This window comes from Herpailurus yagouaroundi, unplaced genomic scaffold, assembly GCF_014898765.1.
Source record: "Herpailurus yagouaroundi ecotype Mexico unplaced genomic scaffold, PumYag 187, whole genome shotgun sequence".
NCBI lineage: Eukaryota > Metazoa > Chordata > Mammalia > Carnivora > Felidae > Herpailurus > Herpailurus yagouaroundi.
Window position 1 is genome coordinate 34,156,049 of NW_024412418.1, and position 16,853 is coordinate 34,172,901.

A 16,853-nucleotide genomic window follows, 5' to 3' on the forward strand; every position below is an offset into this window, starting at 1 on the left:
CTATCCCCTGAACTTCCTGGACTCTCTCTTTAATTAAAAAAAAAGTTATCAGTTATTTAAGGTCTCAGAATATAGTCTCAACTTACAAATTAAATTGTCCAATCTCACATCACAGTGGAATTTTCTATCTAGATTTACAGTCATGACTTTTCTCCTCCTTCTACCTTGGGTTTGCTGCAGAGAGGAAGGCTGAAGTGAGAGAAGAGGGTCCAAGGGGCCACTCTTCCCTTTTCCATTCAGTGCTTTTACTCTTCTCGCCCCGCTTCTGCTTTGTATACCTCCGGGGCTGGAGCACAATGATTCAGAAGAAGGAAAAGGAGCACAAGAGTTCTGCCGTGAGTGGTCCTGTTGAGTGAGGGCACACATCTGGGTTTTCCAGAATCCTCATTGCTGGAGGTCTTCATTTTCAGCACTTGCGATGATGATGACTCCTCCCAGCTAGTTGCTTATTCCTTTTGCAGCCTCCTTGCACGTGGTGGTGCCCCAACTTTGTTTCTGCCAAGTTCTTCTCATCTATTCAGGTCCTCTTAGGTAAGACCTCAGATGGCCCCATGCAGGCTCTCTCTCACACGACCCCAAGCGTGGACCGGCTTTCCTTTCCTCTCCAAATCTGAAGAGGTATCCCAAATGTAGCTCTCTGTCATTTGTTCCTCCATGCAAGCAGCTGCCTGGCCATAAAGTCTGCCCCTATAGACTTATTAGACATGGCTACACCACTAACGTCTCCCGATCCTCCACCCAGAAGATTTATATTAAGGTTTGCTAGTCATGTCTTTGAAGTCCTTCTCTTTTAACTTGAGGTAAAGCTAGAAGTCCCTTCCAGTTCTCTCCCTTCAGGACGCGAGGTTCAAAATGCATAGCTTTCTCTACAAAATCTCCTTCTAAACTCCAACTCAACTAATTTCCGCTTTTGTTGTGGGTGGAAGTTAAGAGTGATACAACCTGGCTTTTACATACCTTTTGAAAATCCTGCTCCGTGGCTTCTCACCTCACTTTGAAGTGTTGTGTATATTGTCTTTAGCTAAATTAAGAAAGAAGAACCAGGGGCACCTGGGTGGCTCAGTCAATAGAGCATGAGACTCTTGATCTCTGGGTCATGAGTTCAAGCCCCACATTGAGGGTAGAGTTTACTTTAAAAAAAAAAAAGAAGAAGAAAGAAAGGAAGAAGAGCCAATTTTACCATTATTTAAGTTGCACATTCTAGAGGCTGATGACTCATATGGAACAAGTGTTCTCTTGAAGGCTTAGGTTCCTGATTTTTTGTTATCCCTCTTTAAGACAGTAAAGAAGGTATGAAATGGCAACTTTTCTCCACTACAAATCCCAACCTGGAGAATCACATGATAATGTTCCTTCCCTCCCTCCCTGCCAAAGTGATGCTTCAAGATATAACAAGAAATAAGATGATGACGTTGGCAAAACAGCCTGATATAAATGAGTAAAGTAAATGTTAAACAGCACAGAAATGGTCATCAAAGAAAATATATTCCAGGAATAAGAGGATGTTCTTTACTCCATGACTGATTCATCTTTATACCTTCCTAAGCCCCCAACACAGGGTCTGGCACATAAGGGTTTATAAATGTAGCTGATTTTGTTCCAAATACAATGTCAGGCATTGACTTCTGAGTGATGGACAAGGTCAGTTAGCTCCACAGTCTACTCATGTGCCTGGTGGCTATTTGTTGAATGAGGCCAAATTATCTAAAAGCTGTTTTCCTCATGTCCCCCACCTACAGTTGTCACATACTGTCTTCCAGGCCCTTCCCCTCTCCTACTGAAGATTTAGAGAGTTGATCACAATCTTTCCATTCCACAATATCAGGAGATTTTAATATCTACATAAGTCATCTATCAAACAGTATAGCTTCATACTTTCTGAGCCTCCTCGATTCCTTTTCAGGGCCACATCTTATCACATGGGACTGTTCCCTCAGAAAAGTCCCTCTCCTGCTTCCGAATTTGACCATAACTACTAATTCCTTCCAGCAATCTTATCCCCTGCTTCTCACTACACCTGCACAGACTGTCACTTGGTCCTGCCATTCTCTCCCCCACTTCCCGATCCATCAGGGATCCCACGGCTGATCATTGCAATTACTTTCTCAAAGGCATCCTCAGTTCCCTTGCCCTTTTTTTTTTCTGCCATATCTGCCTGAACAAACCTCAGCTCTAATTTCCTTCATATTCTACTTATTCATCTTCTATATGTGTATAGAGCTGATTGATGCTGGAGAAGAAGCAAATAACCATAAACTTTGGTACTCTACAAATTCATGGTCTTAACCTCACCTTTGGTTGATTTCATCTAGCATCTTCTTTAAAAGTCCCAATCTTCCTCAATCTGTAAGTCTCCAAGTCAGCTTCTCCCCTACCTCCACTCCCACTCTCAGCCAGTAGCATTTTCTTGTACTTTGTCAAGACTCATCATGTGCTTGGGGCATGGACATTGGTATGTTGTAAAAGCTCCCCTGGTGACTCTGACATGCAGCCACTGTTGAGAACAAGCGATCTAAGGAAACCTGGTGAATATCTGAAATGCTGCCTAGGGAATCTGTTTCAGGCCTCTGGCTCCACATCACCTCCACTTGTTATAATCACCACCCACTCAGTATCCCGTGGTCCCAGCAGCTGGGCCCATCTTGGCTCCTTTTATCTCATTTTGTTCCATTAGTATTTCATGACCTAACTGTTGACCTGGATACTGCAGTGATGGCCCCATATGATACTTGTGATAATCTCAGCTGTGCACACATAATGGCTGGCATGGGACACCATGCTTCTGTGTCCCTGTCTATCTAGGAAGGGGTATCAGACTGGAGGGACTGAACTGTAAATGCCTTTTTTTTTAAAGTTTTATTTATTTATTTTTGAGAGAGAGCAAGAGAGCGAGAGCGGGTGGGGCAGAGAGAAAGGGAGACACAGAATCCAAAGCAGGCTCCAGGCTACAAACTGTCAGCTCAGAGCCCGATCTGGGACTTGAACTCATGGACCATGAGATCATGACCTGAGCCGAAATCAGATGCTCAACCTACTGAGCCACCCAGGTGCCACTATAAATGCCTTTTAAGTGCAGAACATGACTGTGTCAGATTGGTGGTTGTCTTCTTCATAGTGCTGCCACCACGCACTTCTGAGGATGAATCTGCTTCCCTGTAGAATTTTGGGTTAGTCTGCCCATGAGAAGATGCATGGGATTTGGAAGGTGAAAATGAAGCAGTTGTTCTTCACAGGAGGTTGTGGTGGTCAGATGGCAGGCGTCCAGACCTCTTCCTAACTCTCCATGTTTGCAGTGGTTGGAGAACTCGTCTGTTTCAGTTCATCAGGCTTCATTCTGGTAAGTGTTTATCTGATCCTCGGATGGTAGCCTTCTCACTTCTCCAAACTCTTCTTACATTTGTGTGGGTCCCATGTTAATCTTAATCTTTTTATTCTCATAATGCCATAGAAGCTCAATCTTTTTTTTTTTTTTTTTACTGAACATTGGCTGATACCAGGGCTTAATATCCTGGACAAAGGATAGTTTCTGACAGTTCTAGGGTAGAAGGTCACACCATAAAAGGAATACTTAAGGCAAATTGTATATTTGGAAGCCAGAAACCTATCCAACAGTGGTGTTGGTAACTACCTCATTTTTTATGTGATCCTGCTTTGAGTACCACCTGGGGTAGGTTTGACAAGTCTGTTGTCACGCCCTTCTCCCCTTGCTCTGGTTGAGGGCATGTCAACATGTGCCTTTGCGTGGACTGGGGGTGCCTGAGGAGAAGGTGGTATAGCTGTCTTTGTTTATACTGGTTCTGTTCTGTCACAAGCCCAGGGAAGACAGCTGATGTGAGATCCAGAACACCTGGCTCCACTCTTGTCCACCGCGTGTGCCTGAGCCTACCCCTTTCTCTGCCCATTCTGCAGTTTCCTCATCTGTTAGTTGGTCAAGAAAATCAGTTATCACAGAGGTGCCTCTCAGCCCTAACATTCTCCAAGTCCACGAATCCATTGGACGACAGTTGGAGTTCCTCGGCTCAGAATGTCTCACCAAGCTGGGCCTGCGACAAGACCAGCCAGGGCAAGGCCAGGCCTAGAAGCTGTGAGCTTTCTCCTGGGCCTGCGGGGGCTGATTTATGGACGTGACTTTGTTCTGGGACAGGATCTGACGGCAGTCAGGGAGGTGACAATGCACAGGCACTAGGCAAGCAAACAACTCTGCCTGCAGGGTTAGGGCCCAGGGCGGGCTTGGCCACAGCAGCTGCTGACAGACAGACAAATGGACAGACATGCCTCACTCCAACCTCTTGTCCCTACCCTCGCAGGGGCTCCTGCTGCCTCTCACTGTGTGATGAGTAGGTTAAGAATAAGGCTCAGCGTGCAGTTATGTTGTCTTTAGGCCTCCTGGGTTTCCTTAGGGCAGATTCTCTCACCAAGCCTCCCTTTCCCTTGTCCTGAGGCCCCAAGCCTCAATCAGACACAAATCTTGTTTGCATAAGTTCCCTGTTCCTTTAGTGGCTCTGGTTTTCCCTCTTAAGACACACACCCTTTTCTACATTTATTGTTCCCCCCGCTGCCTCATTTTCTCACAGGTTCCTTTCTGGGGAGCTGGGACTCAGCCAGCCTCCTCTTGTGGCAAATAGACCAAGCACCCACAAGAAAGCCCCCTTTCCTCTTCAGTGTGTCTCTTCTTGCCGTTAAAAAGAGAAAAAAAAGAATAAAATTCTCTTCCTCCTGCTTCTCTTTATAGGTTTTCTTCTTAAGAGAATTAAGAGCAATCCAAGCCAACTCCATAGCTACTTCTCTTCACAGAAATCATCTTGAAAGTCTTTGTTCCTCAAGTCAAAAATGAGGATTGCTGGCTGCCAATACTGAGCTCCCAGGGTCAGCTTCTCCTTGTCACCTTCTCCACAGTGCAACCAGGGGAGAGAGAAGTTAGTGGCATTTGAGGCTGCACGTTTCTACCCAACAACCATTTTCTCCCAGGGTGAAAGGGAGCTCCATGCTTGGTTTCTGACTAGGCTTCTGTAATGGGTCTATAGGATTGCTCTTTCTGGAAACCATCCAGACCCATAATGGGTTGAGGTAGTGAGCTACCATTTCTGGAAATGTTTGCGTGGAAGACATATGATCCTCTGTTGGAGAGGAAGGACACTGGATGGCTGCTGAAGTCTCTTTTTACTTGGTAGTCTCCTAAATCCCAAGCCCATGTGCCACAGTCGTATCACAATAGCAGGTCCAACAAAGAAGGATCTGATGGGATGTAGGGCCTAGCTGCAGCCTCAGGAAAAGGTCCCCATGGCAGGCAAAGGGAAACTCCAGGTCAGGATATCTATAAAATTCTCTGCAGCCAAACCAGAACTTCTCAGGGCAATGGTGGGCATTGTATCATAAGACCCACACTGTGTAATGGGTACCTTGTAGGTTCCAGTACACAAGGAAAAGTAGGATATGGTGGCATTAGCTTAATGACAGCAAGACATTAAATTACATTGGAGCGTGCAATGATCTGAGAGTCAGAAGAACTTGCCCACTGTTCTCTTTCTCTGTGTGCTTTTAGGAAATTATTGTCCCTTTCTAGGTCTTGGTTTCTTCATTTGTAAAAATCCAGGATTGGTGTCTATCTGCTTTTCCCAAAGAAGTTTCCAGGGAAACTTAATCCTACTAAATAATTCACATAAAATGATTTCATGGCAAAATATGCTTGGAAACCCCATGTGAGGTCCCCCTTAGAGAATGACAATGCTGATGTGCCCATGAATGGTTCCAAAAATCCTGCAACAAAAATACCTGTGTCTCTTTGTGTAAACAGTGTTTCCAGAATGTCTTTGAACATAAAAGTCTTTTTTCCCCAGTATAGGTCTTTATCACCCAAGGTGCTAATACTGCTCAGCACACACTCAGGGAAATAGTGATCTAGATCATCTCTGTGGCTCCTTAGTCTGAGGATATTCTGTGCTTTTCTAATCAGCAGGAGGATCAACAACAAAAAGCTATTTCCTTATGTGCATGAGCAAGACCCATGCTGCCTGCCTCTCTAGGTTAGCACCTCTGATTAGTGTCTGTTACAGGCTTCTGCAGACACTCTTTCTTCTGCCTGAAACACTGTCCGTAATTTGTGATTGGCTAACAGCCTTCTCGTCTCCGCCTCACTTGTACTTCCACTGGGCTGCCTTCTCTGTGCCTTGGGTCTGCCTTAGGTACCCAATTTATATGTCTTTCATTTTCCAGATCATGTCTACACTGTAATAAAAGTTCCATGAAGCCCAGAGCCTTGCATGTTGTGTTCTCTATTATATCTCCAGTGTCTGTTAAAGGGTTTGACATATTGGAGCCCTGATAAATATTTACGGAACAATTAGATACAAATTAATCGGCTTCTGGGATTGCTCCTTTAATTGGGACAAGGAACGAGTGATTACCACCTATGGAAGGGGGAGGAGTCTTATTTTCTTATTACACTGGGAAGGTTACAGAAAGAAAGACATCAGAGTTGTTCTACTTGGGACTGGCTGCCTCTCTTAAGAGAGAGCTTCCCATGACTGAACTTGTTTATATGAACACAAAGGAGACCATCACCAGTTAGAATTTTGAATGAAATGACTCTGACATTCCCTTTGAATGCTACGAGTCTGGGACCGAATTCTTCCTTAATCAGTATTCTGTGTAATTTACACATTCCTACAAATTGTGGGCTTTTATTTATTTATTTATTTTTTGGTCATATATCTTTGCTTTTTAAGAACAATGACTAAATTTAAACAATAATTAGTTTACTAGCAATCCATTATATTAATAATAGCAATCTAAAGCATTAATAAAAATGCAGTTTAAATGCTGAAGTCAAGGAACAATTAAGCTATATTATGCAGCTCTCAGTGATAATAGAGACTAATTTTTTTAAGTTTATTATCTAATGTTAATTGGAAATATGTAGACTTAAACAAGCATTATATGAACACTGATTGCAACCTGGTTGCAATACAGAAGAGAGAAAAGAAAAAAATGGAAAAGAAACATATAGAAATGCCAGGCATGTAGGTAAAGAAGAGGGAAAGGGTGACTAGAGATGAAGTTTGTTCGTTTTATAATTTGCTTCTGCAAAATTTTTCTCCAATTCTTTTCAACGTGCTTGTCTTCTTTGTAAAATTTTTTGAAGGTAAAAATAAGATTGGAAAGAACAGAAAATATGTTTGCTGGCTCTGCAAACACGATTTTGATTTTTTTTTTTTTTTTTCCAGCTGAGGTGTTGGGGCCTTGTTCAAAGATGACTGGACTGTAAGGGTAATCCTGGCCTCACTCTCCTTTCCCAGCCATCTTGAAATGCCCTCCAGAGCAAGACGGAATGACAGCAGTCACCCCTGCCTCAGACACTTCCTCGAGTCACTGACAACTGCCAAAGACGAGAGGCTGGAAGCTAGGCTAAGATGGAAAGATGAGAGGTTTGGACTTCACCTCCCCTCATTGCCATTTGTGACTTGTGAGTTATGTTGCTTTTTTTGGAGGGGGCGGTGGGCAGTTGTCCCAGGTCAGTAACCTTTTTCCTTTGTCCCAAGATAAATCCCCAAAGCAATTACCAAGAAAAAGAAAAAAACAAAGTTTCTGTTTGGCTTTTTACTGCTCTGGCCCATAAACAGCAGTCTGGGATCAAGGGCGTTGTGGGTGCGCAGGATTTAATCTCCGCCAGGTTTTTGTCCCATAAACATCCTTTCAGCTGTCCTGGCCCCAGACATCATTCCCTTTGTGCTGCTGATGCATGGTCTGCGATGGAGTGGCCTGCTACATTGCTCTCTGTGGACCCAACTACCACCAATTCTGACCCTTCAAGCCTGGAAAATCCCAGCTCATTCATGCTTGAGATATTTGGACCCAAGACAGTCCCTGACTTGACAGTTAAATATAATTCAATGGAACAGAGAGGCCTGGCATAGTGGAAAGAGCACGGCTTTGGGGAGTCAGGACAATTTAAGTCTGAATCCCAGTGTCATGCCTACAAACAATGTGACTTTGGTCAGACCAGGTACTTAACTTCTGGAAGCCCTCGTCTTTCCTCTGATTCCTACTATCAGGGCTGTTTTGTGGACTGAATAAAGTATCAGATGTAAAGTAATTGGTAAAGTAAAACCGAGTTCTTATCCCCTTTGGTCGCTGGTGTCACAGACTGGAGTGCTGAAACCACATTTTCAGAAGGTTTCTGGTGAAACTAAACCCAGTCCTGAAGAAACTAACGAAGATGATGGGGGGTCCAGATCCCAGGCCCTATGAGGAGCAGGTGAAGGAACTGAGCATTTGGTGTGGAGAAGATGAGGATCTTCACTAACTGCCTTCACATCTGGGAGTCACCCAAATCTGAAAGCAAGAGCAGATTTGGTCTCTCCGCCCCCCCCCCCCCGCCCCGCCTCTGTTACCAAAGTTACTGGATGTCTTCCATGTGCCAGACTCTGTGCTTATCACTGAGGATAGACTGGGGAACAAGAGGCCTCCAGACCTCTTGGAGCTTTTAATCTACTTGGAAAGACAAACATTGGATGAGTAATTTTAGGTGTGATTGGTCATCAAAAGGGGAGAGGAGTCAGTGGCACCTTGGGGTTTTATGAGTGGTCAGAGTTCGGACCAGTGCACGGGAGCTACAGCGTGATTGGGTTCAGCCTAGAAGTCAGAAGAGAGGCCTGTGACCGCGGTAGTGGGCCGGTTTGTGTACTGCACAAGGTTCTAACCGAGGTGATGAGTGAGGATTGAGACCTGCGCCTTACTTTATTGTCTCTGCCTCGAAGCAGTGCTTTTTCTGATTTTCACAGAGCCATCACATAGTCTGGTTGTGGCCCTGAACTGAGGTCACCAAAAGGTGGCCCATGACAGTATCTGGGCTACAGATACTCTTTATAGGCCAGCAAATTCTTTTTGTTTATTTGTGTGTGTGTGTGTGTGTGTGTGTGTGTGTGTGTGTGTGTGTTTAGTTTGAAGGAGCTGTCAGATTTTAAAGTTTGGGAGATTTTACATTAGCATCTAGATTTCTGGGATCTGTGGGAAAATTGGGAAATCTGCTAACACTGGCCCCTATGTTCCAACAAGGAGGAAATTACCTGGTGGTGAGTGATGGCTGCTCCCTTTAGAGAATTAAACTGTTCCCCACCCCAATCCTATCACTCAAATACTTTCCCACCCTGGATCCTGGGCAAAGGAGTTTGCTACCTCTGCTCTTTACACATCCAGAACTGCAAGGAATGGGCTGTCCGCTGATGGAGTGACGAACTCTATCCTTGCAGGTGTCCAAGCAACAACTGTAGACTCTGGGTCAGAGATGATGCAGGAGCCTTTCCTGCCTGGTAAGTTTGGGCCAAGCTTTAGGCTTTGCAGGTGCCTGAACCCCTATGGATGAAAACCAGTCCTTGGTCCCATGACACAGTCATTATGTACGTGGCACCAAAGTATATGGACCATAATGAGAGCTTCCCTTTCTGTGGTTTTTACATGACAAAGCCAAACACCTCAATGTATTTATATGGTGAGTTCCTGGCATGGACCCAACATTACACTATGTGATATGGGAAGGATTACACATGAGTTTATTTTAGCTCTATTCAGTCTACTACATGGCAGAAGGACCAGCTAACTAGCTAACTAACGAACGAAATGAAACTAACTAGCTAAGTAACTACCTAACTAACATGGGCTGAATTGTGTCCTCCCCTGCTGAAAAACAATTCAGGTGTGACAGATTCCATCCCTGGTCCTGGACACAGAATATGGATTATTACCCCCCTACCTGGACCTCAGAATGTGATTATATTTGAAGGTAAGGCCTTTAAAGAGGTAATTAAGTTACAATGGAGTTGTTAGGATAGGCCCTAATCCAGTATGACTGGTACCCTTAGAAAAGAGAGCTGAGCAAACAGTGAGAGGGTGACCATCCACAAGCCAACGGGAGAAACCGGAGAATAAATGAAACCTACTGACACCTTGATCTTGAACTTCTAGTCTCCAGTGTTGTGAGAAAATAAATTTCTGTTGTTGAAGCCCCCACACTGTGGGACTTTATTATGGCAGCTGCTATAAACTGAATATTTATGCTCACCAAAATTCATACGTTGAAACCTAATCCTCACTATGATGGTATTAGGAATCGGGGCCTTTGGGAAACAGGTAGGTTGTAAGGATGGAGCCATCATGAGTGCAATTCACACCATTACAAAAGAGACCTCAGAGAGTTCCCTCCCCACTTCCACCATGTGAGGACACAGCAAGAAGACAGCCCTATCTATGCACCAGGAAGCAGGCTTTCACCAGTGAATCAGCTGGAGCCCCGATCATGGACCTCTGGCCTCCAGAACTGTGAGAAATAAATTTCCATTTTTTATAAGCCACCCAGTGGGTTATTTTGGTATAGGAGTCCAAAAGGAGTAAGACAGCAGCCTTAGCAAACTAATACACTAGCTAACTAACTAAATAATCACACACCCAATTTCCTTCACCCAAAGGGCTGATATTACAGGAAGAAAGGTTGAATTGTAAACATTTCCACCAATAGCCAGAGTGATGTTCTTATAGTGAGAACTGGATCACATCATTCCTCTGTTCTAAACACTCCCTCCCCCCCGCCCCAATGGCTTCTCCCTGTACTTGGATCAAAACCAAGCACTGGCCTAAAGGTCTTAGTGTGATCTAGTCCTTGAATGTTTATACTGGTCAGTATATACTGACCAGTCAGTTTATACTGGTCAGTTTGTGCCACTCTCCTTCTTGCTTATGACACGCTGCATCCTGCCACAAGCTGCCACCAATCTCTTTCCTATCTAAGGTCTTGGTATGCTTTGCTGTTTCTACCTGTAACCCTCTTCCTCCTTTCTCATTTGACCTCACTCCTGTCACCTCTCCCAGCCAGGGCTGGTGGAGGGGAATTCAAGGAAGAAAAATGGACATTTTTCTGAGCAACAATTGAGCACTGCAGCAAAGCAGTGGACTCAGTGCTCTGCATTCATTATCTGAGTTTATACAAAGCTTTATGACATAAGTAAGATTATCCTTATGAGCAAGTGCGAAAACTGAGGTGCAGAGAAGTCTCAAATCCTGAGTAAGAAGAGGCAGTGTCTGTTAAGGGCTTGGTGACATGAAAGGCAACCCAATGCATAATCCGTACATATAGAAATTAAGCTGGGGTCAGTGTCCAAGGAGATCCCAGCTGGTGAACAGACCTGTACTTTCTAAGCAGTAAATTATGGCCAAACTCCAACAGGTATCAGCATTCAGGTCTGAAGTGATCATCCCCCTGAGAGCATGACACCAGCCAAGGAGGCTGGACACAACTGATTCTCTCCTATTTCCCAAGGAGAGGGGTCAGGAGGAACTGGGCAGTTTTTGGGCCATAGCCAAGTAAGCTAAGGTTGAAGGTGGGTTTGGGCAGATGATACACTGAAGGGAAAAGTGAAGCTGAAGACCATTTGGGTAGAGAGTATGCTGTGTGGATGCTGTAACATGCCTCCTAAGTCACCCTTCAGAGAAGAACTTGTTGCCTCAGCCCAGAGGCCCCTGTGCCCACAGTAACACCCTTCACCAAGGCCACATTCAGTGACTGATCAGTGCAGGGGTGTAAAGGCCTAGTCATCTCGGCCCACCCAAGAAAACTCTGCAGGGCCATTCTATATCCACATCTTCCAAGGGGATGGCCAAGCCTGTGGTTGGGCCTGCATCACAGCTAGACCTCTCCCTCCATCCTCTCCTACTTTTTCTCCTTTTCTTCCCTAAGTGTTGAACCCAAGGGCACTCCTTAGTAAACATCCTGTGTGCTTGACTCTGTCTCAGAGTCGACTCCCATGGGAACTCATTCTACAACATATGCCCCGTAAGATTTAAATAAATGGATAGCGTTGTGGGAAAGTAGATTCCAGGGTTCCTCTTAGGAAGATAGAATACCAGGTCTCTGATGGCATGACTCATTACAAGTACTGTAAGCTGGTCCCTTCTGTCATCGTTAGGGTTGGCTCAGGGATTGGGCAATGCGAGGTATATGGATAGAATTGTCAATAAGTGCATATGAGCAGAGATCAGAAGATTGGCAGAGGGGCAGATGCACACGGGCTCATCATCTCACACGGCTCAGAGTTTCATGCATAGAAGCCCCACACGCAGGCTCAGTGTGTTAGTTAGCAGGCTTTGATGCTGTTAGTTATCAAAGGCTGGGTCTTCCGGGCCCAGACTGTGTGTTGCAAATGTTCCTCCTGGACCGCTAGGATGCAGGTGGACAGGGCCTTGAGTTGATAGAACCAAGATACTTCCAGATGCCTTTCTGGCTTCTTCTTTCTGATCAAAACTAACAGCAACAGACCTTATAATGAACCAGACACTGTGCTAAGCACATGCCATAGGTGATCTCATTTAATCCTTGCAACAAGTCTATGGGGTAGATACCTCTTGTCTCCATTGTACAGTTAAAACACATGAAGTTTAGGGAAGGGAAAGAACAGATTTGCACTCCAAGTATTCTTTTGTTTGTGTAGGTTTTGTCCCAAGAGACCCTTCAAATTCAATTTCAATTTCACAAGCTGGTAAATTCGTGGGAGGTTTCCCCCTAACCTGTGCCTTGAAAGGAGCTAATGGAATTAGTTATCTGCAGGCATCAGGCCACCCTGGGCTTCCTTGGCTTTTGGACCCAAGAGCTGTCATCTTGCTTGTCCACAAAGAAGCTGCATTTGTTCCTTCCAAGTCATAGCAGCATAAATCAAAGCTCTGATCAGAAGCAATGATGTACAAAAAGAAAACAGAGACAGAATAAGATCAGTCATCAGATTAGAGGGCTTGTCTATGATGGGAAGGAAGTAAACATTTGTTGAATAAACACAAGTATTGAATGAATAGAAGAATTTACTCAAGTCTATATGAGTCTGAAGGGTTTACTATATATGTGTAGGCATGTAAATTATTGGTCAAATGCTGGTTTTTGACAAGCTGCAAGAGAAATCAAGAGAAAAGGCTGACATCAAAGCAGCATTTGGTTTGAACTGTCCCTTTGATTGCACTTATTTATTTATTCATCAATTTGATTGGCTTTTTAAGTACTGTCTAAGTCTGCTCAGGCTGCTGTAACAAGCATTATTTCTCCTAGTTCTAGGGGCAGGAAAGTCCAAGATAAAAGTGCTGGATAATTCAGCTCATGATGAGGACTCTCTTTTTGGTTCTCAGATGGCTACCTTTTTGCTATGTCCACACATGGAAGAAAGGGGGAGAGAGAGAGAGAGAGCACATGAGCCCTCTCTGGTCTTTACTTATAAGGGCACTAATTCTATCATGGGGACTCCACCCTCATGACCTCATCCACACCTAATTGCCTCTCAAAAGCCCCATCTCCACATACCATCTCATTGGGAGTTAAGGCTTAACATGAATTTGAGGAGGACACAATTCAGTCCATCACAAGTACCCATTCTGTGCCCAACACAGTTCTAGATAATGAAATAGGTCAGTGAATAAAACAGATAGAAATCTCTGCACTCAGGAACTCGTGTGTGTGTGTGTGTGTGTGTGTGTGTGTGTGTGTGTGTGCGTGTGTGCACGCACGCGTGCAGGGGGAAGAGGGGCGATGATACAATTGGCATAATAAATAAGGTATTTTAGGAAATGAAACTGTCAAGAGAAAACAGAAATAGAGCCATGAGGGGCACCTGGGTAGCTCAGTTGGTTGAGCGTCAGACTTCGGCTCAGGTCATGAACTTGTGGCTCTGTATCAGGCTCTGTGCTGACAGCTCAGACCTGGGACCTGCTTCAGATTCTGTGTCTCCCTCTCTTCTCTCTCTGCCCCTCCCCTGTTCGCTCTCTCTCTCTCTCTCTCAAAATTAAATAAATGTAAAGGAAGGAAGGAAGGAAGGAAGGAAGGAAGGAAGGAAGGAAGGAAAAGGAAAGGAAAGAAGGAAGGAAGGAAAGGAAGGGAAAGGAAAGAAGGAAGGAAAGGAAGGAAGGAAGGAAGGAAGGAAGGAAGGAAGAAAAGAAAAGAAAAGAGAAGAGAAGAAAAGAAAGAGAAAGAAAAAAATAGAGCCATGAGTAAGGGAGATGGTGTGGGCTGTTCTGTATTTAAAAGCCTCATTGGGGAGGGCTCATTGAGAAGGTGACATTAGAGCAGAGAGTTTAGGGAGTAGAGAGTGTGTACCACACAGATATCTGGAGGAAATGTGTCCCAGGCAGAGGGGCCAGTTGTGATAAAGCAGTACGTATGGTGAGGGTATGCCTGGTGTGTTTCAGTAAGGATGCCAGCATGGCCGTGGGGTGAGCGCCCAGGATTAAGAGAACAGTCCAAAAGGTAACGAGAGGCAGGATCACATATGCTTCATTGGTGTTTCCACTGAGTGAACTGGAGCTCATGGAGGGTTTTGTAAGAGGAGTGACGTGATCTGATGTTTTAGAAGGATCCTTCTGGCTGATGCATTGAGACAGATGGTAGGGAGTGTACACGACGTGGGCACCACTGTTCACCCTGCAGCTGCTCCCCAGTCAGAGAGGAAGGCCCCACTCATTGATGCTGCAAATGTTTGGACTCTCGTGGGATTCTGGGCTCTCCTCCAGGCTTGGGGGCTCTAGGCCCATACTGCATCTGTGGGGATGGTGTGTCCTGCTCCCCGCCTTCTGGAGGAGATCAGATCCCACCCTGTGGAGGCAAGATTGCATGGTTTGCTCTCATCCTCTGTAGACTCAGATGCTGGCCTTGCTTCAGAAGCAAACAGATCCTTCTGCTGGGTCCTCACTGCCTTTATCACAGTTGTCTTTATACTAAAGTATACTTTGTGCTGAAATGACTGGCTTTTTTTGTCTGCTTTTCAAACTGACTCTGCAGAAATGGAAACTTCCTCATTTTTATTTTAATCTCAAGCACCAGCGGAATGTCTAATACAAGTAGGGATTTGTCATATGTTTAAGAACTAAAAGAATGAATGAACAGAGACTGTCTTAGTCTTCTCAAGTTGCTATAAGAAAATACCATAGACTGGGCAGCTTAAACAGCAGAAATTTATACCTTGAAGTTCTGGAGGCTCAGAAGTCCAAGATCAAGGTGCCAGGAAGGTGAGTTTCATTCTGATGCCTCTGCTCCTGCCTTGTAGGTGGTGCCATCTGGCTGTGTGCTCGCATGACCTCTCCTTTGTGTGCTGAGGAAAGAGCAAGCTCTCTGGTGTCTTCTTATAAGGGCTCTAATCCCATCACTAAGGCCTCACCCTCATGACCTCATCTAATCCTAATGATCTCCCCAAAGTCCCATCTCAAATATCATCACATTGGAGGTTAAGGCTTCAACAGATGAATTTAGGGAGGACACAACTCAGTCCACAGCAGAGCCAATGGTTGGACATTATAGAAAATTTCAGCCAATTAAAAAAAAAAAAAAGATTTAACAGAGCTGTCCAACAATGTCCCATCACTGGGAAGTCAAGCAAGGCTAGATTAACAGCTTGGCAGGGCTACTAAAGACAATCCAGTGAGAGTGGAATAAGATCTGGAACACCATTCATTAATGATGATCTTGTGTAAGTTCCATTTGAAGGATGCAGTAAAAACTATAACATTTCATCTGTGTATTCAGAGGAGAGCCTCAGGGATTTGGAATATCCCATTTGATAGTAGAGTTTGGGGGTAATACTAATCCCACCTCTCTTCATCCTGTAGGTCAGACCATTTAAGAGAGTAGCTAGAGTCAGAAAGATGGAGCTTATTGGAGAAAATTGCTTGGATCTTTATCCAAACTGGCTCCCTAATTCCTCCGGCTCTGGACTGAACCTTTCCCTCTAGTTCTGGGTAGAGGTGGATGGACTATCACAGACCTTCCAAGTAGACTTCCACAACAGAACTCAAAAAAGGGAGAGCTACACATGCCGGTATCCTTATTCCCCATCTCATCTACTCCTTGAGGAGCACCTAGGGGCTGGACAAGGGCCCTGCTTTTCCCTCTTTGGAATAAAGTGGGAATTTGTTCCCCTCAATGAAAAGCTGGGGATGAGAAAGGAGAAATCCGTGTACTGCCCCCAAGCTGTGTGAATGCAACTAGATAGCAAATCAGGCCCTATAACGGGGGACCTTTGCTGGCTTTCCTTGCCCTGAGGTGTCTGGATCCTGTGAAGGGTTAAAAGCAAGAGCTGTGGTTCTGTCTGATGGGGAGGCAGAACTCTCCTCCAATTGAAGCTTTTACTTGAAGACACAATAAAAGACGCTGACATGCTGCGTAAGCATTGTTCCTGGCTGTAGTTATTCCAATTATTTTTTATGTTTTCTCCACAAATGAGGAACATATCAGACACTAACTCAAACACGGAGATACCTATTTATGCTTCAGAACAAACAGTTTAAGGGCATTATATACAGATGTCTAAATATTTAGAAAGTGTCTGTTTATGGGAGCAAAATGAAAAGTACCTGTTTTCATTTGAAGGATTTTATGTGACATTTGCATGTAAAAAAAAAGGCAGGCCCAGTGGCAAAGGGGTGTTAGTGAGAAGTGTGTGCACAGGCATGGAGTTGGCAGGGAGGGGGAGGAGGAGGAGATGTGGGCTGGGGCTGCCCTCAGCTGCCACAGACCCTGCACTGACCCACAGTCGGAGAGAACTGGCACCAATGCGGGGGCCATGCTTCTCTTTGGGGGTGTTGTAAATAAATGCCTTGAGGACACCGGCGTGTTTCAGTGACCTAACTCACAACATCCTCTGTTTATTACACACTCATTTTAGCCCCAAAGGGACATTTAAAGAAAAATAGGATTCTGATTGCTTTGGAAGAGTGTAGTCAACTGGGGGATTGTTCGATTACTTGGCGGTGCTCTGGGTGCTCCCAAACCTGAGGTATCGTGACAGCTGAGATGCAAACGCTGCGAGTTTGACACTTTATCTCACTTGAAGGCAGGT

General features: G+C 44.8%; 2 long non-coding RNA genes across 4 annotated transcripts in view; both read left to right on the top strand.

The window, feature by feature from the left end:
• The first annotated feature begins 349 nt into the window (after window positions 1-349).
• Window positions 350-8,363, top strand: LOC121043726 (uncharacterized). The gene is made up of 3 exons (XR_005797000.1): window positions 350-531; window positions 3,234-3,337; window positions 7,224-8,363. It is a non-coding gene; the product is annotated as an uncharacterized LOC121043726 (long non-coding RNA).
• Window positions 8,364-14,695: 6,332 nt separating this feature from the next.
• Window positions 14,696-16,853, top strand: part of LOC121043728 (uncharacterized) — a 54,629-nt gene continuing 52,471 nt past the window's right edge. Inside the window, exon 1 of one of the 3 annotated variants that reach the window (XR_005797005.1) lies at window positions 14,696-15,027. This is a non-coding gene — a long non-coding RNA (uncharacterized LOC121043728). The remainder of the gene's footprint in view (window positions 15,028-16,853) is intronic. The other 2 variants (XR_005797002.1, XR_005797004.1) reach the window with 2 other exon arrangements.